General features: G+C 45.0%; 22 non-coding genes across 22 annotated transcripts; 9 read left to right on the top strand and 13 right to left on the bottom strand.

Annotated features, from left to right (window-relative positions):
* Positions 1 to 1,108: 1,108 nt before the first annotated feature.
* trnaa-agc (transfer RNA alanine (anticodon AGC)) lies at positions 1,109 to 1,181 on the top strand. The gene has a single exon. It is a non-coding gene; the product is annotated as a tRNA-Ala (tRNA).
* A 2,150-nt stretch (positions 1,182 to 3,331) lies between these two features.
* On the bottom strand, positions 3,332 to 3,403 carry trnaq-cug (transfer RNA glutamine (anticodon CUG)). The gene has a single exon. It is a non-coding gene; the product is annotated as a tRNA-Gln (tRNA).
* A 1,660-nt stretch (positions 3,404 to 5,063) lies between these two features.
* trnaq-cug (transfer RNA glutamine (anticodon CUG)) lies at positions 5,064 to 5,135 on the bottom strand. Its single transcript has one exon. It is a non-coding gene; the product is annotated as a tRNA-Gln (tRNA).
* Positions 5,136 to 5,911: 776 nt separating this feature from the next.
* Positions 5,912 to 5,983, bottom strand: trnaq-cug (transfer RNA glutamine (anticodon CUG)). The gene has a single exon. It is a non-coding gene; the product is annotated as a tRNA-Gln (tRNA).
* A 4,071-nt stretch (positions 5,984 to 10,054) lies between these two features.
* Positions 10,055 to 10,126, bottom strand: trnaq-cug (transfer RNA glutamine (anticodon CUG)). The gene has a single exon. It is a non-coding gene; the product is annotated as a tRNA-Gln (tRNA).
* Positions 10,127 to 10,440: 314 nt separating this feature from the next.
* trnaa-agc (transfer RNA alanine (anticodon AGC)) lies at positions 10,441 to 10,513 on the top strand. The gene has a single exon. It is a non-coding gene; the product is annotated as a tRNA-Ala (tRNA).
* Positions 10,514 to 11,309: 796 nt separating this feature from the next.
* trnaa-agc (transfer RNA alanine (anticodon AGC)) lies at positions 11,310 to 11,382 on the top strand. Its single transcript has one exon. It is a non-coding gene; the product is annotated as a tRNA-Ala (tRNA).
* A 653-nt stretch (positions 11,383 to 12,035) lies between these two features.
* trnaq-cug (transfer RNA glutamine (anticodon CUG)) lies at positions 12,036 to 12,107 on the bottom strand. The gene has a single exon. It is a non-coding gene; the product is annotated as a tRNA-Gln (tRNA).
* Positions 12,108 to 13,147: 1,040 nt separating this feature from the next.
* trnaq-cug (transfer RNA glutamine (anticodon CUG)) lies at positions 13,148 to 13,219 on the bottom strand. The gene has a single exon. It is a non-coding gene; the product is annotated as a tRNA-Gln (tRNA).
* Positions 13,220 to 14,258: 1,039 nt separating this feature from the next.
* Positions 14,259 to 14,330, bottom strand: trnaq-cug (transfer RNA glutamine (anticodon CUG)). Its single transcript has one exon. It is a non-coding gene; the product is annotated as a tRNA-Gln (tRNA).
* A 314-nt stretch (positions 14,331 to 14,644) lies between these two features.
* On the top strand, positions 14,645 to 14,717 carry trnaa-agc (transfer RNA alanine (anticodon AGC)). Its single transcript has one exon. It is a non-coding gene; the product is annotated as a tRNA-Ala (tRNA).
* Positions 14,718 to 15,135: 418 nt separating this feature from the next.
* On the bottom strand, positions 15,136 to 15,207 carry trnaq-cug (transfer RNA glutamine (anticodon CUG)). The gene has a single exon. It is a non-coding gene; the product is annotated as a tRNA-Gln (tRNA).
* Positions 15,208 to 15,521: 314 nt separating this feature from the next.
* trnaa-agc (transfer RNA alanine (anticodon AGC)) lies at positions 15,522 to 15,594 on the top strand. Its single transcript has one exon. It is a non-coding gene; the product is annotated as a tRNA-Ala (tRNA).
* A 418-nt stretch (positions 15,595 to 16,012) lies between these two features.
* On the bottom strand, positions 16,013 to 16,084 carry trnaq-cug (transfer RNA glutamine (anticodon CUG)). The gene has a single exon. It is a non-coding gene; the product is annotated as a tRNA-Gln (tRNA).
* Positions 16,085 to 16,398: 314 nt separating this feature from the next.
* trnaa-agc (transfer RNA alanine (anticodon AGC)) lies at positions 16,399 to 16,471 on the top strand. The gene has a single exon. It is a non-coding gene; the product is annotated as a tRNA-Ala (tRNA).
* Positions 16,472 to 16,890: 419 nt separating this feature from the next.
* On the bottom strand, positions 16,891 to 16,962 carry trnaq-cug (transfer RNA glutamine (anticodon CUG)). The gene has a single exon. It is a non-coding gene; the product is annotated as a tRNA-Gln (tRNA).
* A 1,184-nt stretch (positions 16,963 to 18,146) lies between these two features.
* Positions 18,147 to 18,219, top strand: trnaa-agc (transfer RNA alanine (anticodon AGC)). The gene has a single exon. It is a non-coding gene; the product is annotated as a tRNA-Ala (tRNA).
* Positions 18,220 to 18,629: 410 nt separating this feature from the next.
* Positions 18,630 to 18,701, bottom strand: trnaq-cug (transfer RNA glutamine (anticodon CUG)). Its single transcript has one exon. It is a non-coding gene; the product is annotated as a tRNA-Gln (tRNA).
* Positions 18,702 to 19,015: 314 nt separating this feature from the next.
* On the top strand, positions 19,016 to 19,088 carry trnaa-agc (transfer RNA alanine (anticodon AGC)). The gene has a single exon. It is a non-coding gene; the product is annotated as a tRNA-Ala (tRNA).
* Positions 19,089 to 20,373: 1,285 nt separating this feature from the next.
* trnaq-cug (transfer RNA glutamine (anticodon CUG)) lies at positions 20,374 to 20,445 on the bottom strand. The gene has a single exon. It is a non-coding gene; the product is annotated as a tRNA-Gln (tRNA).
* Positions 20,446 to 20,759: 314 nt separating this feature from the next.
* Positions 20,760 to 20,832, top strand: trnaa-agc (transfer RNA alanine (anticodon AGC)). Its single transcript has one exon. It is a non-coding gene; the product is annotated as a tRNA-Ala (tRNA).
* A 411-nt stretch (positions 20,833 to 21,243) lies between these two features.
* Positions 21,244 to 21,315, bottom strand: trnaq-cug (transfer RNA glutamine (anticodon CUG)). The gene has a single exon. It is a non-coding gene; the product is annotated as a tRNA-Gln (tRNA).
* Positions 21,316 to 21,340: the final 25 nt, after the last annotated feature.

The following is a 21,340-nucleotide window of genomic DNA, read 5'->3' as shown; positions in this document are numbered from 1 at the left end:
AAGGTCCATCCAAGGCGGAGCCAATGTGCATTGATTTCTGAGTAACTCGTCATTCGGCATGCAGGGCTCCTCACACATTTACTGGAGCATTACTAGGTAGGGCCTTCAAAAGAAAAGCACGCTATTCTAGGCAATTTGACGACTAACTGGCAGGCAGGGCAAAGAAGCCACCACAGAAGAGATGTGATCTTATTTTTTCTTTTTTGACCACGTCTAAAATGTTCAATTTTGATTGTGAAAAGGGGAAATAGCTTAAATGGTAGGACGCTCGCTTAGCATGCATGAGAGAGGTAGCTGGATCTATGCCTGCATTATCTACTTCTGTTTTCATGCCTTTCACACTGGCTTTTATTGCAAAACTGGTTGCACCTTGAGGGTTTAGAGCGAAACTCCTTACGTCAGCTTTGCCGGTTCTGTGTAGTACTAATCATTGCAATCCTTCAGAAGCCCTATCAAGTCACAGTTTTCTTTTATTCGATGGCGCGTCCGCAGTGGGAAATCAAAGCACTAAATATACAGCAGAGTGCTGTCGATTAGGCCATAGGAATCATCACCTGTGACCACCTGGGAGAAAGATAGCGTTTTGGTCAAATGGAAGCAGGTGGACTTGATGGTGAAGCAGCTGGACTTGAGGGTCCTAGAAAACCCATAGTAACTGTTATTCTTTGGCCTTCAAGGGAACAGGATGCTATTTTAACTTTTTTTGTGCGGTGCTGGCAAAATAAAAACAGGTCCCACCTAGATTTGAACTTAGATCGCTGGATGCAGAGTGCTATCCATTACACCATGGAACCTTAAGATGATATAGAGCTGCTGCCCGACATGAAGATGAGGAATTAAAAAACTGGTCTTGCAGGAAAGTAGCAGAAGGTCCATCCAAGGCGGAGCCAATGTGCATTGATTTCTGAGTAACTCGTCATTCGGCATGCAGGGCTCCTCACACATTTACTGGAGCATTACTAGGTAGGGCCTTCAAAAGAAAAGCACGCTATTCTAGGCAATTTGACGACTAAATGTCAGGCAGGGCAAAGAAGCCACCACAGAACAGATGTGATCTTATTTTTTCTTTTTTGACCATGTCTAAAATGTTCAATTTGGATTGTGAAAAGGGGAATTAGCTCAAATGGTAGAGCACTCGCTTAGCATGCGAGAGGTAGCGGGATCGATGCCCGCATTCTCCACTTGTGTTTTCATGCCTTTCACAGTGGCTTTTATTGCAAAGCTGGTTGCACCTGGAGGGTTTAGAGCGAATTTCCTTACGTCAGCTTTGCCGGTTCTGTGTAGTACTAATCATTGCAATCCTTCAGAAGCCCTATCAAGTCACAGTTTTCTTTTATTCGAGGCGCGTCCGCAGTGGGAAATCAAAGCACTAAATATATAGCAGAGTGCTGTCGATTAGGCCATAGGAATCATCACCTGTGACCACCTGGGAGAAAGATAGCATTTTGGTCAAATGGAAGCAGGTGGACTTGAGGGTGAAGCAGCTGGACTTGAGGGTCCTAGAAAACCCATAGTAACTGTTATTCTCTGGCCTTCAAGGGAATAGAATGCTATTTTAGATTTTTTGTGCGGTGCTGGCAAAACAAAAACAGGTCCCACCTAGATTTGAACTTAGATCGCTGGATGCAGAGTGCTATCCATTACACCATGGAACCTTAAGATGATATAGAGCTGCTGCCCGACATGAAGATGAGGAATTAAAAAACTGGTCTTGCAGGAAAGTAGCAGAAGGTCCATCCAAGGCGGAGCCAATGTGCATTGATTTCTGAGTAACTCGTCATTCGGCATGCAGGGCTCCTCACACATTTAATGGAGCATTACTAGGTAGGGCCTTCAAAAGAAAAGCACGCTATTCTAGGCAATTTGACGACTAAATGTCAGGCAGGGCAAAGAAGCCACCACAGAACAGATGTGATCTTATTTTTTCTTTTTTGACCACGTCTAAAATGTTCAATTTGGATTGTGAAAAGGGTAATTAGCTCAAATGGTAGAGCGCTCGCTTAGCATGCGAGAGGTAGCGGGATCGATGTCCGCATTCTCCACTTGTGTTTTCATGCCTTTCACAGTGGCTTTTATTGCAAAGCCGGTTGCACCTGGAGGGTTTAGAGCGAATTTCCTTACGTCAGCTTTGCCGGTTCTGTGTAGTACTAATCATTGCAATCCTTCAGAAGCCCTATCAAGTCACAGTTTTCTTTTATTCGATGGCGCGTCCGCAGTGGGAAATCAAAGCACTAAATATATAGCAGAGTGCTGTCGATTAGGCCATAGGAATCATCACCAGAAGCGATGTGACCACCTGGGAGAAAGATAGCGTTTTGGTCAAATGGAAGCAGGTGGACTTGAGGGTGAAGCAGCTGGACTGTGGGTCCTAGAAAACCCATAGTAACTGTTATTCTCTGGCCTTCAAGGGAATAGAATGCTATTTTAGCTTTTTTGTGCGGTGCTGGCAAAACAAAAACAGGTCCCTTCTAGATTTGAACTTAGATCGCTGGATGCAGAGTGCTATCCATTACACCATGGAACCTTAAGATGATATAGAGCTGCTGCCCGACATGAAGATGAGGAATTAAAAAACTGGTCTTGCAGGAAAGTAGCAGAAGGTCCATCCAAGGCGGAGCCAATGTGCATTGATTTCTGAGTAACTCGTCATTCGGCATGCAGGGCTCCTCACACATTTACTGGAGCATTACTAGGTAGGGCCTTCAAAAGAAAAGCACGCTATTCTAGGCAATTTGACGACTAAATGTCAGGCAGGGCAAAGAAGCCACCACAGAACAGATGAGATCTTATTTTTTCTTTTTTGACCACGTCTAAAATGTTCAATTTGGATTGTGAAAAGGGGAATTAGCTCAAATGGTAGAGCGCTCGCTTAGCATGCGAGAGGTAGTGGGATCGATGCCCGCATTATCTACTTCTGTTTTCATGCCTTTCACACTGGCTTTTATTGCAAAACTGGTTGCACCTTGAGGGTTTAGAGCGAATTTCCTTACGTCAGCTTTGCCGGTTCTGTGTAGTACTAATCATTGCAATCCTTCAGAAGCCCTATCAAGTCACAGTTTTCTTTTATTCGATGGCGCGTCCGCAGTGGGAAATCAAAGCACTAAATATATAGCAGAGTGCTGTCGATTAGGCCATAGGAATCATCACCAGAAGCGATGTGACCACCTGGGAGAAAGATAGCGTTTTGGTCAAATGGAAGCAGGTGGACTTGAGGGTGAAGCAGCTGGACTTGCGGGTCCTAGGAAAACCCATAGTAACTGTTATTCTTTGGCCTTCAAGGGAACAGGATGCTATTTCAACTTTTTTTGTGCGGTGCTGGCAAAATAAAAACAGGTCCCACCGAGATTTGAACTCGGATCACTGGATTCAGAGTCCAGAGTGCTAACCATTACACCATGGAACCTTAAGATGACATAGAGCTGCTGTCCGACATGAAGATGATGAATTAAAAAACTGGCCTTGCAGGAAAGTAGCAGAAGGTCCATCCAAGGCGGAGCCAATGTGCATTGATTTCTGAGTAACTCGTCATTCGGCATGCAGGGCTCCTCACACATTTACTGGAGCATTACTAGGTAGGACCTTCAAAAGAAAAGCACTCTATTCTAGGCAATTTGATGACTAACTGGCAGGCAGGGCAAAGAAGCCACCACAGAACAGATGTGATCTTGTTTTTTCTTTTTTGACCACGTCTAAAATGTTCAATTTGTATTGTGAAAAGGGGAATTAGCTCAAATGGTAGAGCGCTCGCTTAGCATGCGAGAGGTAGCTGGATCGATACCCGCATTCTCCACTTGTGTTTTCGTGCCTTTCACAGTGGCTCTTATTGCAAAGCTGGTTGCACCTGGAGGGTTTAGAGCGAATTTCCTTACGTCAGCTTTGCCGGTTCTGTGTAGTACTAATTATTGCAATCCTTCAGAAGCCCTATCAAGTCACAGTTTTTCTTTTATTCGATGGCGCGTCCGCAGTGGGAAATCAAAGCCCTAAATATATAGCAGAGTGCTGTCGATTAGGCCATAGGAATCATCACCTGTGACCACCTGGGAGAAAGATAGCGTTTTGGTCAAATGGAAGCAGGTGGACTTGAGGTTGAGGCAGCTAGACTTGAGGGTCCTAGAAAACCCATAGTAACTGTTATTCTCTGGCCTTCAAGGGAATAGAATGCTATTTTAGCTTGTTTGTGCGGTGCTGGCAAAACAAAAACAGGTCCCACCTAGATTTGAACTTAGATCGCTGGATGCAGAGTGCTATCCATTACACCATGGAACCTTAAGATGATATAGAGCTGCTGCCCGACATGAAGATGAGGAATTAAAAAACTGGTCTTGCAGGAAAGTAGCAGAAGGTCCATCCAAGGCAGAGCCAATGTGCATTGATTTCTGAGTAACTCGTCATTCGGCATGCAGGGCTCCTCACACATTTACTGGAGCATTACTAGGTAGGGCCTTCAAAAGAAAAGCACGCTATTCTAGGCAATTTGACGACTAAATGTCAGGCAGGGCAAAGAAGCCACCACAGAACAGATGTGATCTTATTTTTTCTTTTTTGACCACGTCTAAAATGTTCAATTTGGATTGTGAAAAGGGGAATTAGCTCAAATGGTAGAGCGCTCGCTTAGCATGCGAGAGGTAGCGGGATCGATGCCTGCATTTTCCACTTGTGTTTTCATGCCTTTCACAGTGGCTCTTATTGCAAAGCTGGTTGCACCTGGAGGGTTTAGAGCGAATTTCCTTACGTCAGTTTGCCGGTTCTGTGTAGTACTAATTATTGCAATCCTTCAGAAGCCCTATCAAGTCACAGTTTTCTTTTATTCGATGGCGCGTCCGCAGTAGGAAATTAAAGCACTAAATATATAGCAGAGTGCTGTCGATTAGGCCATAGGAATCATCACCTGTGACCACCTGGGAGAAAGATAGCGTTTTGGTCAAATGGAAGCAGGTGGACTTGAGGGTGAAGCAGCTGGACTTGAGTGTCCTAGAAAACCCATAGTAACTGTTATTCTTTGGCCTTCAAGGGAACAGGATGCTATTTTAACTTTTTTTGTGCGGTGCTGGCAAAATAAAAACAGGTCCCACCGAGATTTGAACTTGGATCACTGGATTCAGAGTCCAGAGTGCTAACCATTACACCATGGAACCTTAAGATGACATAGAGCTGCTGCCCGACATGAAGATGATGAATTAAAAAACTGGTCTTGCAGGAAAGTAGCAGAAGGTCCATCCAAGGCAGAGCCAATGTGCATTGATTTCTGAGTAACTCGTCATTCGGCATGCAGGGCTCCTCACACATTTACTGGAGCATTACTAGGTAGGGCCTTCAAAAGAAAAGCACGCTATTCTAGGCAATTTGACGACTAAATGGCAGGCAGGGCAAAGAAGCCACCACAGAACAGATGTGATCTTATTTTTTCTTTTTTGACCACGTCTAAAATGTTCTATTTGGATTGTGAAAAGGGGAATTAGCTCAAATGGTAGAGCGCTCGCTCAGCATGCGAGAGGTAGCGGGATCGATGCCTGCATTTTCCACTTGTGTTTTCATGCCTTTCACAGTGGCTCTTATTGCAAAGCTGGTTGCACCTGGAGGGTTTAGAGCGAATTTCCTTACGTCAGTTTGCCGGTTCTGTGTAGTACTAATTATTGCAATCCTTCAGAAGCCCTATCAAGTCACAGTTTTCTTTTATTCGATGGCGCGTCCGCAGTGGGAAATTAAAGCACTAAATATATAGCAGAGTGCTGTCGATTAGGCCATAGGAATCATCACCTGTGACCACCTGGGAGAAAGATAGCGTTTTGGTCAAATGGAAGCAGGTGGACTTGAGTGTCCTAGAAAACCCATAGTAACTGTTATTCTTTGGCCTTCAAGGGAACAGGATGCTATTTTAACTTTTTTTGTGCGGTGCTGGCAAAATAAAAAGAGGTCCCACCGAGATTTGAACTCGGATGACTGGATTCAGAGTCCAGAGTGCTAACCATTACACCATGGAACCTGAAGATGACATAGAGCTGCTGCCCGACATGAAGATGATGAATTAAAAAACTGGCCTTGCAGGAACGTAGAATCAGAATCAGAATCAGAATCAGAAAGAGCTTTATTGCCAGGTATGTTCACACATACTAGGAATTTGTTTTCATGACAGAGCTTCTACAGTGCAACAGGATTACAGAGACAGAACAAAAAACAGATAATAAATATATTTAAAAAAATTGAAGTAGTGAGTGCAAATATACAGATTGACAAGTGTATGTACTTGTTTATTACTATATACAACGTTATATGTGCAGCTGTTATGTGCAAATTGGCATGTAAAGTGTGTTGTTAAATAAGTGTATATGTGTATAAAAGTGTATGGCAAGTAGTGATGTTGGTTCCACAATTATTATCATCAAGTGTTCATGAGATGGATTGCCTGAGGGAAGAAACTGTTTCTGTGTCGGGCTGTTCTGGTGCGCAGTGCTCTGTAGCGTCGACCAGAAGGTAAAAGTTCAAAGAGGCAGTGTGCTGGGTGTGAGGGGTCCAGAGTGATTTTGGCAGCCCTTCTGCTCGCTCTGGATAAGTACAGTTCTTGGGGAGTAGGAAGGTTTGTACCAGTGATTCCGTGAGTCCGAACTATTCGACGTAGTCTTTGGAGGTCGTATTTAGTAGCTGAGCTAAACCAGACAGTTATTGATGTGCAGATGACTGATTCAATGATGGAGGTGTAGAACTGTTTCAGCAGCTCCTTTGGGAGGTTAAACTTCCTCAGCTGACGAAGAAAGTACAGCCTCTGTTGAGCTTTTTTGACAATGGAGTCAATGTGAGTGTCCCACTTCAGGTCCTGAGAGATGGTGGTGCCCAGGAACCTGAATGACTCCACTGCTGCCACAATGCTGTCCATGATGCTCAGTGGGGGGAGAGCAGGAGGGTTTCTCCTGAAGTCCACTATCATCTCCACTGTTTTGAGCGTGTTGAGCTCCAGGTTGTTGTGGCTACACCAGACAGCCAACTCCTTAACCTCCTGTCTGTAAGCAGACTCGTCACCATCCTGAATGAGGCCGATAAGTGTGGTGTCGTCTGCAAACTTCAAGAGCTTCACAGAGGAGTCTTTTGATGTGCAGTCATTCGTGTACAGGGAGAAGAGCAGTGGGGAGAGGACACACCCCTGGGGGGCGCCAGTGCTGATTGTGCGGATGCTAGATGAGAATTTTCCCAGCTTCACCAGCTGCTGCCTGTCCGTTAGGAAGCTGTTGATCCACTGACAGACAGAGGTGGGCACAGAGAGCTGAGTTAATTTGGGCAGGAGAAGTTTTGGGATGATAGTGTTAAACGCCGAGCTGAAGTCAACAAACAAGATCCTCACATAGGTCCCTGGTCTGTCTAGGTGTTGCAGAGCATAATGCAGTCCCATATTTACTGCATCATCCACAGACCTGTTTGCTCTGTAGGCAAACTGAAGAGAGTCCAGTGAGGGTTCAGTGATGTCCTTCAGGTGGGCCAGCATCAGTTTTTCAAAGGACTTCATGAACACAGATGTTAGTGCCACTGGTCTGTAGTCATTTAGTCCTGTAAGTTTGGGTTTCTTTGGGATGGGGATGATGGTAGAGCGTTTGAGACAGGAGGGCACTTCACACAGCTCCAGTGATCTGTTGAAGATCAGGGTGAAGATGGGGGCCAGTTGGTCAGCACAGGATTTTAAACAGGCTGGTGTTATAAAATCTGGGCCTGGTGCTTTTTTCCTCTTCTGTTTCCGGAAGACCTGGCGCACCTCGTCTTCGTTAAACTGTAGGGCAGGTATGAGGGAGGCGGGGGGTGGTGGAGGTGTTAATGGTGGCGTGAAGAGCAGTTCAGAGAGGGTGTGGGGGGTTTTCTCAAACCGGCAGTAAAACTCATTCAGGTCGTTTGCAAGTCGTTCATTGGCTACAGTGCTGGGGGATGGTGTCTTGTAGTTTGTGATGTTTTTCAAACTTTTCCACACAGATGCTGAGTCGCTGGAAGAGAACTGACTCCTTAGTTTCTCAGAATAGTTCCTTTTTGCGACTCTGATCTCCTTTTCCAGTGTGTATTTGGCCTGCTTATACAAGGCCCTGGCCCCATTCCTGTAAGCAACCTCCTTGGCCTGACGTAGCTGTCTGAGTTTTACAGTGAACCATGGTTTGTCATTGTTGTATGTGAGTTGAGTCCTGGTAGGAATGCACACGTCTTCACAGAAACTGATATAAGATGTTACAGTCTCTGTGAGCCCATCCAGATCGTTTGCAGCAGCTTCAAAAACACTCCAGTCAGTGAGGTCGAAACAGGCTTGTAGATCCCGCTCTGTTTCGTTAGTCCATCTTTTCACAGATCTTAATACAGGTTTGGCTGTTTTCAGTTTCTGCCTGTAGGTTGGAATGAGATGAATCAAACAATGGTCAGAGTGTCCCAAAGCTGCTCGTTGGACGGAGCGGTATGCATCCTTTATCGTGGTATAACAGTGATCCAGAATATTGCTGTCTCTTGTGGGACATGTAACATGCTGTCTATATTTTGGCAGTTCACTGGACAGTTTTGCTTTGTTAAAATCCCCAAGAATGATTAAAGCAGAGTCCGGGTGTTGTTGCTCTAACACCGTGATCTGATCAGCTAGTTTCTGTATCGCCAGACTCGCGTGCGCGAGCGGAGGAATGTAAACACTGACGAGGATAAACGAGCAGAACTCGCGCGGGGAGTAAAAAGGCTTACAGTTAATAAACAGTGCTTCGAGATCTGGACAGCACATCTTCTTTAAAACTGTTACATCTGTACACCACCTTTCATTGATGTAAAAGCACGTCCCGCCACCGCGCGATTTCCGCGTTGATTCTTCGTCGCGATCCGCTCTGAACAGCTGATAGCCCGGTAGGTGAAGCGCGTTGTCCGGTATGGTGTCGTTCAGCCAGGTTTCCGTGAAACACAGAGCAGCTGAATGCAGAAAATCCCTGTTTGTCTGAGAGAGCAGAATGAGTTCGTCTATTTTGTTGGGTAGAGAGCGGAGATTTGCTAGATGGATGCTAGGCAACGCGGTCCGAAATCCGCGCTGTCTGAGTTTCACCAGCGCGCCTGCACGCTTTCCTCGTCTGCGCGCTTGGAAGCGTTTGAGTAGCACCGCGGCTCCGCCGACTACAATGTCCAACAGAACATCAGATAAATCCAGGTATGGAAAAATATTCGGTGGTGTATGTGCCCGAATGTCCAACAATTCGTCTCTGGTGAAACTAATTGTAGGAAAATGACTCGAGACAGGACAAACTAACAAAAACACAAACACGAAGGCAGTGTTGAGAAGGTCCATCAGAAGGATGCCTTAGCAGATGGATGCCTTAGCACCTTAGCAGAAGGTCCATCCAAGGCGGAGCCAATGTGCATTGATTTCTGAGTAACTCGTCATTCGGCATGCAGGGCTCCTCACACATTTACTGGAGCATTTTTTAGGTAGGGCCTTCAAAAGAAAAGCACGCTATTCTAGGCAATTTGACGACTAAATGTCAGGCAGGGCAAAGAAGCCACCACAGAACAGATGAGATCTTATTTTTTCTTTTTGACCACGTCTAAAATGTTCAATTTGGATTGTGAAAAGGGGGATTAGCTCAATTGGTAGAGCGCTCGCTTAGCATGCGAGAGGTAGCGGGATCGATGCCCGCATTATCTACTTCTGTTTTCATGCCTTTCACACTGGCTTTTATTGCAAAACTGGTTAGACCTTGAGGGTTTAGAGCGAATTTCCTTACGTCAGCTTTGCCGGTTCTGTGTAGTACTAATCATTGCAATCCTTCAGAAGCCCTATCAAGTCACAGTTTTCTTTTATTCGATGGCGCGTCCGCAGTGGGAAATCAAAGCACTAAATATATAGCAGAGTGCTGTCGATTAGGCCATAGGAATCATCACCAGAAGCGATGTGACCACCTGGGAGAAAGATAGCGTTTTGGTCAAATGGAAGCAGGTGGACTTGAGGGTGAAGCAGCTGGACTTGCGGGTCCTAGAAAACCCATAGTAAATTATTCTTTGGCCTTCAAGGGAACAGGATGCTATTTCAACTTTTTTTGTGCGGTGCTGGCAAAATAAAAACAGGTCCCACCGAGATTTGAACTCGGATCACTGGATTCAGAGTCCAGAGTGCTAAGCATTACACCATGGAACTTTAAGATGATATAGAGCTGCTGCCCGACATGAAGATGATGAATTAAAAAACTGGCCCTGCAGGAAAGTAGCAGAAGGTCCATCCAAGGTGGAGCCAATGTGCATTGATTTCTGAGTAACTCGTCATTCGGCATGCAGGGCTCCTCACACATTTACTGGAGCATTACTAGGTAGGACCTTCAAAAGAAAAGCACTCTATTCTAAGCAATTTGATGACTAACTGGCAGGCAGGGCAAAGAAGCCACCACAGAACAGATGTGATCTTGTTTTTTCTTTTTTGACCCAGTCTACAATGTTCAATTTGTATTGTGAAAAGGGGAATTAGCTCAAATGGTAGAGCGCTCGCTTAGCATGCGAGAGGTAGCGGGATCGATGCCCGCATTCTCCATTTGTGTTTTCATGCCTTTCACAGTGGCTTTTATTGCAAAGCCGGTTGCACCTGGAGGGTTTAGAGCGAATTTCCTTACGTCAGTTTGCCGGTTCTGTGTAGTACTAATTATTGCAATCCTTCAGAAGCCCTATCAAGTCACAGTTTTCTTTTATTCGATGGCGCGTCCGCAGTGGGAAATCAAAGCACTAAATATATAGCAGAGTGCTGTCGATTAGGCCATAGGAATCATCACCAGAAGCGATGTGACCACCTGGGAGAAAGATAGCGTTTTGGTCAAATGGAAGCAGGTGGACTTGAGGGTGAAGCAGCTGGACTGTGGGTCCTAGAAAACCCATAGTAACTGTTATTCTCTGGCCTTCAAGGGAATAGAATGCTATTTTAGCTTTTTTTGTGCGGTGCTGGCAAAACAAAAACAGGTCCCACCTAGATTTGAACTTAGATCGCTGGATGCAGAGTGCTATCCATTACACCATGGAACCTTAAGATGATATAGAGCTGCTGCCAGACATGAAAATGAGGAATTAAAAAACTGGTCTTGCAGGAAAGTAGCAGAAGGTCCATCCAAGGCGGAGCCAATGTGCATTGATTTCTGAGTAACTCGTCATTCGGCATGCAGGGCTCCTCACACATTTACTGGAGCATTACTAGGTAGGGCCTTCAAAAGAAAAGCACGCTATTCTAGGCAATTTGACGACTAAATGTCAGGCAGGGCAAAGAAGCCACCACAGAACAGATGTGATCTTATTTTTTCTTTTTTGACCACGTCTAAAATATTCAATTTGTATTGTGAAAAGGGGAATTAGCTCAAATGGTAGAGCGCTCGCTTAGCATGCGAGAGGTAGCGGGATCGATGCCCGCATTCTCCACTTGTGTTTTCATGCCTTTCACAGTGGCTTTTATTGCAAAGCTGGTTGCACCTGGAGGGTTTAGAGCGAATTTCCTTACGTCAGCTTTGCCGGTTCTGTGTAGTACTAATCATTGCAATCCTTCAGAAGCCCTATCAAGTCACAGTTTTCTTTTATTCGATGGCGCGTCCGCAGTGGGAAATCAAAGCACTAAATATATAGCAGAGTGCTGTCGATTAGGCCATAGGAATCATCACCTGTGACCACCTAGGAGAAAGATAGCGTTTTGGTCAAATGGAAGCAAGTGGACTTGAGGGTGAAGCAGCTGGACTTGAGGGTCCTAGAAAACCCATAGTAACTGTTATTCTTTGGCCTTCAAGGGAACAGGATGCTATTTTAACTTTTTTTGTGCGGTGCTGGCAAAATAAAAACAGGAAATCAAAGCACTAAATATATAGCAGAGTGCTGTCGATTAGGCCATAGGAATCATCACCAGAAGCGATGTGACCACCTGGGAGAAAGATAGCGTTTTGGTCAAATGGAAGCAGGTGGACTTGAGGGTGAAGCAGCTGGACTTGCGGGTCCTAGAAAACCCATAGTAAGTTATTCTTTGGCCTTCAAGGGAACAGGATGCTATTTTAACTTTTTTTGTGCGGTGCTGGCAAAATAAAAACAGGTCCCACCGAGATTTGAACTCGGATCACTGGATTCAGAGTCCAGAGTGCTAACCATTACACCATGGAACCTTAAGATGACATAGAGCTGCTGTCCGACATGAAGATGATGAATTAAAAAACTGGCCTTGCAGGAAAGTAGCAGAAGGTCCATCCAAGGTGGACCCAATGTGCATTGATTTCTGAGTAACTCGTCATTCGGCATGCAGGGCTCCTCACACATTTACTGGAGCATTACTAGGTAGGACCTTCAAAAGAAAAGCACTCTATTTTAGGCAATTTGATGACTAACTGGCAGGCAGGGCAAAGAAGCCACCACAGAACAGATGTGATCTTGTTTTTTCTTTTTTGACCCCGTCTAAAATGTTCAATTTGTATTGTGAAAAGGGGAATTAGCTCAAATGGTAGAGCGCTCGCTTAGCATGCGAGAGGTAGAGGGATCGATGCCCGCATTCTCCACTTGTGTTTTCATGCCTTTCACAGTGGCTCTTATTGCAAAGCTGGTTGCACCTGGAGGGTTTAGAGCGAATTTCCTTACGTCAGCTTTGCCGGTTCTGTGTAGTACTAATTATTGCAATCCTTCAGAAGCCCTATCAAGTCACAGTTTTCTTTTATTCGATGGCGCGTCCGCAGTGGGAAATCAAAGCACTAAATATATAGCAGAGTGCTGTCGATTAGGCCATAGGAATCATCACCTGTGACCACCTAGGAGAAAGATAGCGTTTTGGTCAAATGGAAGCAAGTGGACTTGAGGGTGAAGCAGCTGGACTTGAGGGTCCTAGAAAACCCATAGTAACTGTTATTCTTTGGCCTTCAAGGGAACAGGATGCTATTTTAACTTTTTTTGTGCGGTGCTGGCAAAATAAAAACAGGAAATCAAAGCACTAAATATATAGCAGAGTGCTGTCGATTAGGCCATAGGAATCATCACCAGAAGCGATGTGACCACCTGGGAGAAAGATAGCGTTTTGGTCAAATGGAAGCAGGTGGACTTGAGGGTGAAGCAGCTGGACTTGCGGGTCCTAGAAAACCCATAGTAAGTTATTCTTTGGCCTTCAAGGGAACAGGATGCTATTTTAACTTTTTTTGTGCGGTGCTGGCAAAATAAAAACAGGTCCCACCGAGATTTGAACTCGGATCACTGGATTCAGAGTCCAGAGTGCTAACCATTACACCATGGAACCTTAAGATGACATAGAGCTGCTGCCCGACATGAAGATGATGAATTAAAAAACTGGCCTTGCAGGAAAGTAGCAGAAGGTCCATCCAAGGTGGACCCAATGTGCATTGATTTCTGAGTAACTCGTCATTCGGCATGCAGGGCTCCTCACACATTTACTGGAGCATTACTAGGTAGGACCTTCAAAAGAAAAGCACTCTATTTTAGGCAATTTGATGACTAACTGGCAGGCAGGGCAAAGAAGCCACCACAGAACAGATGTGATCTTGTTTTTTCTTTTTTGACCCCGTCTAAAATGTTCAATTTGTATTGTGAAAAGGGGAATTAGCTCAAATGGTAGAGCGCTCGCTTAGCATGCGAGAGGTAGAGGGATCGATGCCCGCATTCTCCACTTGTGTTTTCATGCCTTTCACAGTGGCTCTTATTGCAAAGCTGGTTGCACCTGGAGGGTTTAGAGCGAATTTCCTTACGTCAGTTTGCCGGTTCTGTGTAGTACTAATTATTGCAATCCTTCAGAAGCCCTATCAAGTCACAGTTTTCTTTTATTCGATGGCGCGTCCGCAGTGGGAAATCAAAGCACTAAATATATAGCAGAGTGCTGTCGATTAGGCCATAGGAATCATCACCTGTGACCACCTGGGAGAAAGATAGCGTTTTGGTCAAATGGAAGCAGGTGGACTTGAGGGTGAAGCAGCTGGACTTGAGGGTCCTAGAAAACCCATAGTAACTGTTATTCTTTGGCCTTCAAGGGAACAGGATGCTATTTTAACTTTTTTTGTGCGGTGCTGGCAAAATAAAAACAGGAAATCAAAGCACTAAATATATAGCAGAGTGCTGTCGATTAGGCCATAGGAATCATCACCAGAAGCGATGTGACCACCTGGGAGAAAGATAGCGTTTTGGTCAAATGGAAGCAGGTGGACTTGAGGGTGAAGCAGCTGGACTTGCGGGTCCTAGAAAACCCATAGTAAGTTATTCTTTGGCCTTCAAGGGAACAGGATGCTATTTTAACTTTTTTTGTGCGGTGCTGGCAAAATAAAAACAGGTCCCACTGAGATTTGAACTCGGATCACTGGATTCAGAGTCCAGAGTGCTAACCATTACACCATGGAACCTTAAGATGACATAGAGCTGCTGCCCGACATGAAGATGATGAATTAAAAAACTGGCCTTGCAGGAAAGTAGCAGAAGGTCCATCCAAGGCGGAGCCAATGTGCATTGATTTCTGAGTAACTCGTCATTCGGCATGCAGGGCTCCTCACACATTTACTGGAGCATTACTAGGTAGGACCTTCAAAAGAAAAGCACTCTATTCTAGGCAATTTGATGACTAACTGGCAGGCAGGGCAAAGAAGCCACCACAGAACAGATGTGATCTTGTTTTTTCTTTTTTGACCCAGTCTAAAATGTTCAATTTGTATTGTGAAAAGGGGAATTAGCTCAAATGGTAGAGCGCTCGCTTAGCATGCGAGAGGTAGCGGGATCGATGCCCGCATTCTCCACTTGTGTTTTCATGCCTTTCACAGTGGCTCTTATTGCAAAGCTGGTTGCACCTGGAGGGTTTAGAGCGAATTTCCTTACGTCAGTTTGCCGGTTCTGTGTAGTACTAATTATTGCAATCCTTCAGAAGCCCTATCAAGTCACAGTTTTCTTTTATTCGATGGCGCGTCCGCAGTGGGAAATCAAAGCACTAAATATATAGCAGAGTGCTGTCGATTAGGCCATAGGAATCATCACCAGAAGCGATGTGACCACCTGGGAGAAAGATAGCGTTTTGGTCAAATGGAAGCAGGTGGACTTGAGGGTGAAGCAGCTGGACTTGCGGGTCCTAGAAAACCCATAGTAACTGTTATTCTTTGGCCTTCAAGGGAACAGGATGCTATTTTAACTTTTTTTGTGCGGTGCTGGCAAAATAAAAACAGGTCCCACTGAGATTTGAACTCGGATCACTGGATTCAGAGTCCAGAGTGCTAACCATTACACCATGGAACCTTAAGATGACATAGAGCTGCTGCCCGACATGAAGATGATGAATTAAAAAACTGGCCTTGCAGGAAAGTAGCAGAAGGTCCATCCAAGGCGGAGTCAATGTGCATTGATTTCTGAGTAACTCGTCATTCGGCATGCAGGGCTCCTCACACATTTACTGGAGCATTACTAGGTAGGACCTTCAAAAGAAAAGCACTCTATTCTAAGCAATTTGATGACTAACTGGCAGGCAGGGCAAAGAAGCCACCACAGAACAGATGTGATCTTGTTTTTTCTTTTTTGACCCCGTCTAAAATGTTCAATTTGTATTGTGAAAAGGGGAATTAGCTCAAATGGTAGAGCGCTCGCTTAGCATGCGAGAGGTAGCGGGATCGATACCCGCATTCTCCACTTGTGTTTTCGTGCCTTTCACAGTGGCTCTTATTGCAAAGCTGGTTGCACCTGGAGGGTTTAGAGCGAATTTCCTTACGTCAGTTTGCCGGTTCTGTGTAGTACTAATTATTGCAATCCTTCAGAAGCCCTATCAAGTCACAGTTTTCTTTTATTCGATGGCGCGTCCGCAGTGGGAAATCAAAGCACTAAATATATAGCAGAGTGCTGTCGATTAGGCCATAGGAATCATCACCAGAAGCGATGTGACCACCTGGGAGAAAGATAGCGTTTTGGTCAAATGGAAGCAGGTGGACTTGAGGGTGAAGCAGCTGGACTTGAGGGTCCTAGAAAACCCATAGTAACTGTTATTCTTTGGCCTTCAAGGGAACAGGATGCTATTTTAACTTTTTTTGTGCGGTGCTGGCAAAATAAAAACAGGTCCCACCGAGATTTGAACTCGGATCACTGGATTCAGAGTCCAGAGTGCTAACCATTACACCATGGAACCTTAAGATGACATAGAGCTGCTGCCCGACATGAAGATGATGAATTAAAAAACTGGCCTTGCAGGAAAGTAGCAGAAGGTCCATCCAAGGTGGAGCCAATGTGCATTGATTTCTGAGTAACTCGTCATTCGGCATGCAGGGCTCCTCACACATTTACTGGAGCATTACTAGGTAGGACCTTCAAAAGAAAAGCACTCTATTCTAAGCAATTTGATGACTAACTGGCAGGCAGGGCAAAGAAGCCACCACAGAACAGATGTGATCTTGTTTTTTCTTTTTTGACCCAGTCTACAATGTTCAATTTGTATTGTGAAAAGGGGAATTAGCTCAAATGGTAGAGCGCTCGCTTAGCATGCGAGAGGTAGCGGGATCGATGCCCGCATTCTCCACTTGTGTTTTCATGCCTTTCACAGTGGCTTTTATTGCAAAACTGGTTGCACCTTGAGGGTTTAGAGCGAATTTCCTTACGTCAGCTTTGCCGGTTCTGTGTAGTACTAATCATTGCAATCCTTCAGAAGCCCTATCAAGTCACAGTTTTCTTTTATTCGATGGCGCGTCCGCAGTGGGAAATCAAAGCACTAAATATATAGCAGAGTGCTGTCGATTAGGCCATAGGAATCATCACCAGAAGCGATGTGACCACCTGGGAGAAAGATAGCGTTTTGGTCAAATGGAAGCAGGTGGACTTGAGGGTGAAGCAGCTGGACTTGAGGGTCCTAGAAAACCCATAGTAACTGTTATTCTTTGGCCTTCAAGGGAACAGGATGCTATTTTAACTTTTTTTGTGCGGTGCTGGCAAAATAAAAACAGGTCCCACCGAGATTTGAACTCGGATCACTGGATTCAGAGTCCAGAGTGCTAACCATTACACCATGGAACCTTAAGATGACATAGAGCTGCTGCCCGACATGAAGATGATGAATTAAAAAACTGGCCTTGCAGGAAAGTAGCAGAAGGTCCATCCAAGGTGGAGCCAATGTGCATTGATTTCTGAGTAACTCGTCATTCGGCATGCAGGGCTCCTCACACATTTACTGGAGCATTACTAGGTAGGACCTTCAAAAGAAAAGCACTCTATTCTAAGCAATTTGATGACTAACTGGCAGGCAGGGCAAAGAAGCCACCACAGAACAGATGTGATCTTGTTTTTTCTTTTTTGACCCAGTCTACAATGTTCAATTTGTATTGTGAAAAGGGGAATTAGCTCAAATGGTAGAGCGCTCGCTTAGCATGCGAGAGGTAGAGGGATCGATGCCCGCATTCTCCACTTGTGTTTTCATGCCTTTCACAGTGGCTTTTATTGCAAAGCTGGTTGCACCTGGAGGGTTTAGAGCGAATTTCCTTACGTCAGCTTTGCCGGTTCTGTGTAGTACTAATCATTGCAATCCTTCAGAAGCCCTATCAAGTCACAGTTTTCTTTTATTCGATGGCGCGTCCGCAGTGGGAAATCAAAGCACTAAATATATAGCAGAGTGCTGTCGATTAGGCCATAGGAATCATCACCAGAAGCGATGTGACCACCTGGGAGAAAGATAGCGTTTTGGTCAAATGGAAGCAGGTGGACTTAAGGGTGAAGCAGCTGGACTTGCGGGTCCTAGAAAACCCATAGTAACTGTTATTCTCTGGCCTTCAAGGGAATAGAATGCTATTTTAGCTTTTTTGTGCGGTGCTGGCAAAACAAAAACAGGTCCCACCTAGATTTGAACTTAGATCGCTGGATGCAGAGTGCTATCCATTACACCATGGAACCTTAAGATGATATAGAGCTGCTGCCAGACATGAAGATGAGGAATTAAAAAACTGGCCTTGCAGGAAAGTAGCAGAAGGTCCATCCAAGGCGGAGCCAATGTGCATTGATTTCTGAGTAACTCGTCATTCGGCATGCAGGGCTCCTCACACATTTACTGGAGCATTACTAGGTAGGACCTTCAAAAGAAAAGCACTCTATTCTAGGCAATTTGATGACTAACTGGCAGGCAGGGCAAAGAAGCCACCACAGAACAGATGTGATCTTGTTTTTTCTTTTTTGACCCCGTCTAAAATGTTCAATTTGTATTGTGAAAAGGGGAATTAGCTCAAATGGTAGAGCGCTCGCTTAGCATGCGAGAGGTAGCGGGATCGATGCCCGCATTCTCCACTTGTGTTTTCGTGCCTTTCACAGTGGCTCTTATTGCAAAGCTGGTTGCACCTGGAGGGTTTAGAGCGAATTTCCTTACGTCAGTTTGCCGGTTCTGTGTAGTACTAATTATTGCAATCCTTCAGAAGCCCTATCAAGTCACAGTTTTCTTTTATTCGATGGCGCGTCCGCAGTGGGAAATCAAAGCACTAAATATATAGCAGAGTGCTGTCGATTAGGCCATAGGAATCATCACCTGTGACCACCTGGGAGAAAGATAGCGTTTTGGTCAAATGGAAGCAGGTGGACTTGAGGGTGAAGCAGCTGGACTTGAGGGTCCTAGAAAACCCATAGTAACTGTTATTCTTTGGCCTTCAAGGGAACAGGATGCTATTTTAACTTTTTTTGTGCGGTGCTGGCAAAATAAAAACAGGTCCCACTGAGATTTGAACTCGGATCACTGGATTCAGAGTCCAGAGTGCTAACCATTACACCATGGAACCTTAAGATGACATAGAGCTGCTGCCCGACATGAAGATGATGAATTAAAAAACTGGCCTTGCAGGAAAGTAGCAGAAGGTCCATCCAAGGTGGAGCCAATGTGCATTGATTTCTGAGTAACTCGTCATTCGGCATGCAGGGCTCCTCACACATTTACTGGAGCATTACTAGGTAGGACCTTCAAAAGAAAAGCACTCTATTCTAAGCAATTTGATGACTAACTGGCAGGCAGGGCAAAGAAGCCACCACAGAACAGATGTGATCTTGTTTTTTCTTTTTTGACCCAGTCTACAATGTTCAATTTGGATTGTGAAAAGGGGAATTAGCTCAAATGGTAGAGCGCTCGCTTAGCATGCGAGAGGTAGCGGGATCGATGCCCGCATTCTCCACTTGTGTTTTCATGCCTTTCACAGTGGCTTTTATTGCAAAGCCGGTTGCACCTGGAGGGTTTAGAGCGAATTTCCTTACGTCAGTTTGCCGGTTCTGTGTAGTACTAATCATTGCAATCCTTCAGAAGCCCTATCAAGTCACAGTTTTCTTTTATTCGATGGCGCATCCGCAGTGGGAAATCAAAGCACTAAATATATAGCAGAGTGCTGTCGATTAGGCCATAGGAATCATCACCAGAAGCGATGTGACCACCTGGGAGAAAGATAGCGTTTTGGTCAAATGGAAGCAGGTGGACTTGAGGGTGAAGCAGCTGGACTGTGGGTCCTAGAAAACCCATAGTAACTGTTATTCTCTGGCCTTCAAGGGAATAGAATGCTATTTTAGCTTTTTTGTGCGGTGCTGGCAAAACAAAAACAGGTCCCACCTAGATTTGAACTTAGATCGCTGGATGCAGAGTGCTATCCATTACACCATGGAACCTTAAGATGATATAGAGCTGCTGCCAGACATGAAGATGAGGAATTAAAAAACTGGTCTTGCAGGAAAGTAGCAGAAGGTCCATCCAAGGCGGAGCCAATGTGCATTGATTTCTGAGTAACTCGTCATTCGGCATGCAGGGCTCCTCACACATTTACTGGAGCATTACTAGGTAGGGCCTTCAAAAGAAAAGCACGCTATTCTAGGCAATTTGACGACTAAATGTCAGGCAGGGCAAAGAAGCCACCACAGAACAGATGTGATCTTATTTTTTCTTTTTTGACCACGTCTAAAATGTTCAATTTGGATTGTGAAAAGGGGAATTAGCTCAAATGGTAGAGCGCTCGCTTAGCATGCGAGAGGTAGAGGGATCGATGCCCGCATTCTCCACTTGTGTTTTCATGCCTTTCACAGTGGCTTTTATTGCAAAACTGGTTGCACCTTGAGGGTTTAGAGCGAATTTCCTTACGTCAGCTTTGCCGGTTCTGTGTAGTACTAATCATTGCAATCCTTCAGAAGCCCTATCAAGTCACAGTTTTCTTTTATTCGATGGCGCGTCCGCAGTGGGAAATCAAAGCACTAAATATATAGCAGAGTGCTGTCGATTAGGCCATAGGAATCATCACCAGAAGTGATGTGACCACCTGGGAGAAAGATAGCGTTTCGGTCAAATGGAAGCAGGTGGACTTGAGGGTGAAGCAGCTGGACTTGCGGGTCCTAGAAAACCCATAGTAAGTTATTCTTTGGCCTTCAAGGGAACAGGATGCTATTTTAACTTTTTTTGTGCGGTGCTGGCAAAATAAAAACAGGTCCCACCGAGATTTGAACTCGGATCACTGGATTCAGAGTCCAGAGTGCTAACCATTACACCATGGAACCTTAAGATGACATAGAGCTGCTGCCCGACATGAAGATGAGGAATTAAAAAACTGGCCTTGCAGGAAAGTAGCAGAAGGTCCATCCAAGGCGGAGCCAATGTGCATTGATTTCTGAGTAACTCGTCATTCGGCATGCAGGGCTCCTCACACATTTACTGGAGCATTACTAGGTAGGACCTTCAAAAGAAAAGCACTCTATTCTAAGCAATTTGATGACTAACTGGCAGGCAGGGCAAAGAAGCCACCACAGAACAGATGTGATCTTGTTTTTTCTTTTTTGACCCCGTCTAAAATGTTCAATTTGTATTGTGAAAAGGGGAATTAGCTCAAATGGTAGAGCGCTCGCTTAGCATGCGAGAGGTAGCGGGATCGATACCCGCATTCTCCACTTGTGTTTTCGTGCCTTTCACAGTGGCTCTTTATTGCAAAGCTGGTTGCACCTGGAGGGTTTAGAGCGAATTTCCTTACGTCAGTTTGCCGGTTCTGTGTAGTACTAATTATTGCAATCCTTCAGAAGCCCTATCAAGTCACAGTTTTCTTTTATTCGATGGCGCGTCCGCAGTGGGAAATCAAAGCACTAAATATATAGCAGAGTGCTGTCGATTAGGCCATAGGAATCATCACCTGTGACCACCTGGGAGAAAGATAGCGTTTTGGTCAAATGGAAGCAGGTGGACTTGAGGGTGAAGCAGCTGGACTTGCGGGTCCTAGAAAACCCATAGTAACTGTTATTCTTTGGCCTTCAAGGGAACAGGATGCTATTTTAACTTTTTTTGTGCGGTGCTGGCAAAATAAAAACAGGTCCCACCGAGATTTGAACTCGGATCATTGGATTCAGAGTCCAGAGTGCTAACCATTACACCATGGAACCTTAAGATGACATAGAGCTGCTGTCC

This window comes from Danio aesculapii, chromosome 21 (genome assembly GCF_903798145.1).
Source record: "Danio aesculapii chromosome 21, fDanAes4.1, whole genome shotgun sequence".
Taxonomy (NCBI): Eukaryota; Metazoa; Chordata; class Actinopteri; order Cypriniformes; family Danionidae; genus Danio; species Danio aesculapii.
Note: the sequence above shows the minus strand (reverse complement) of the source record. Positions and strands in the feature narration are given on the sequence as shown.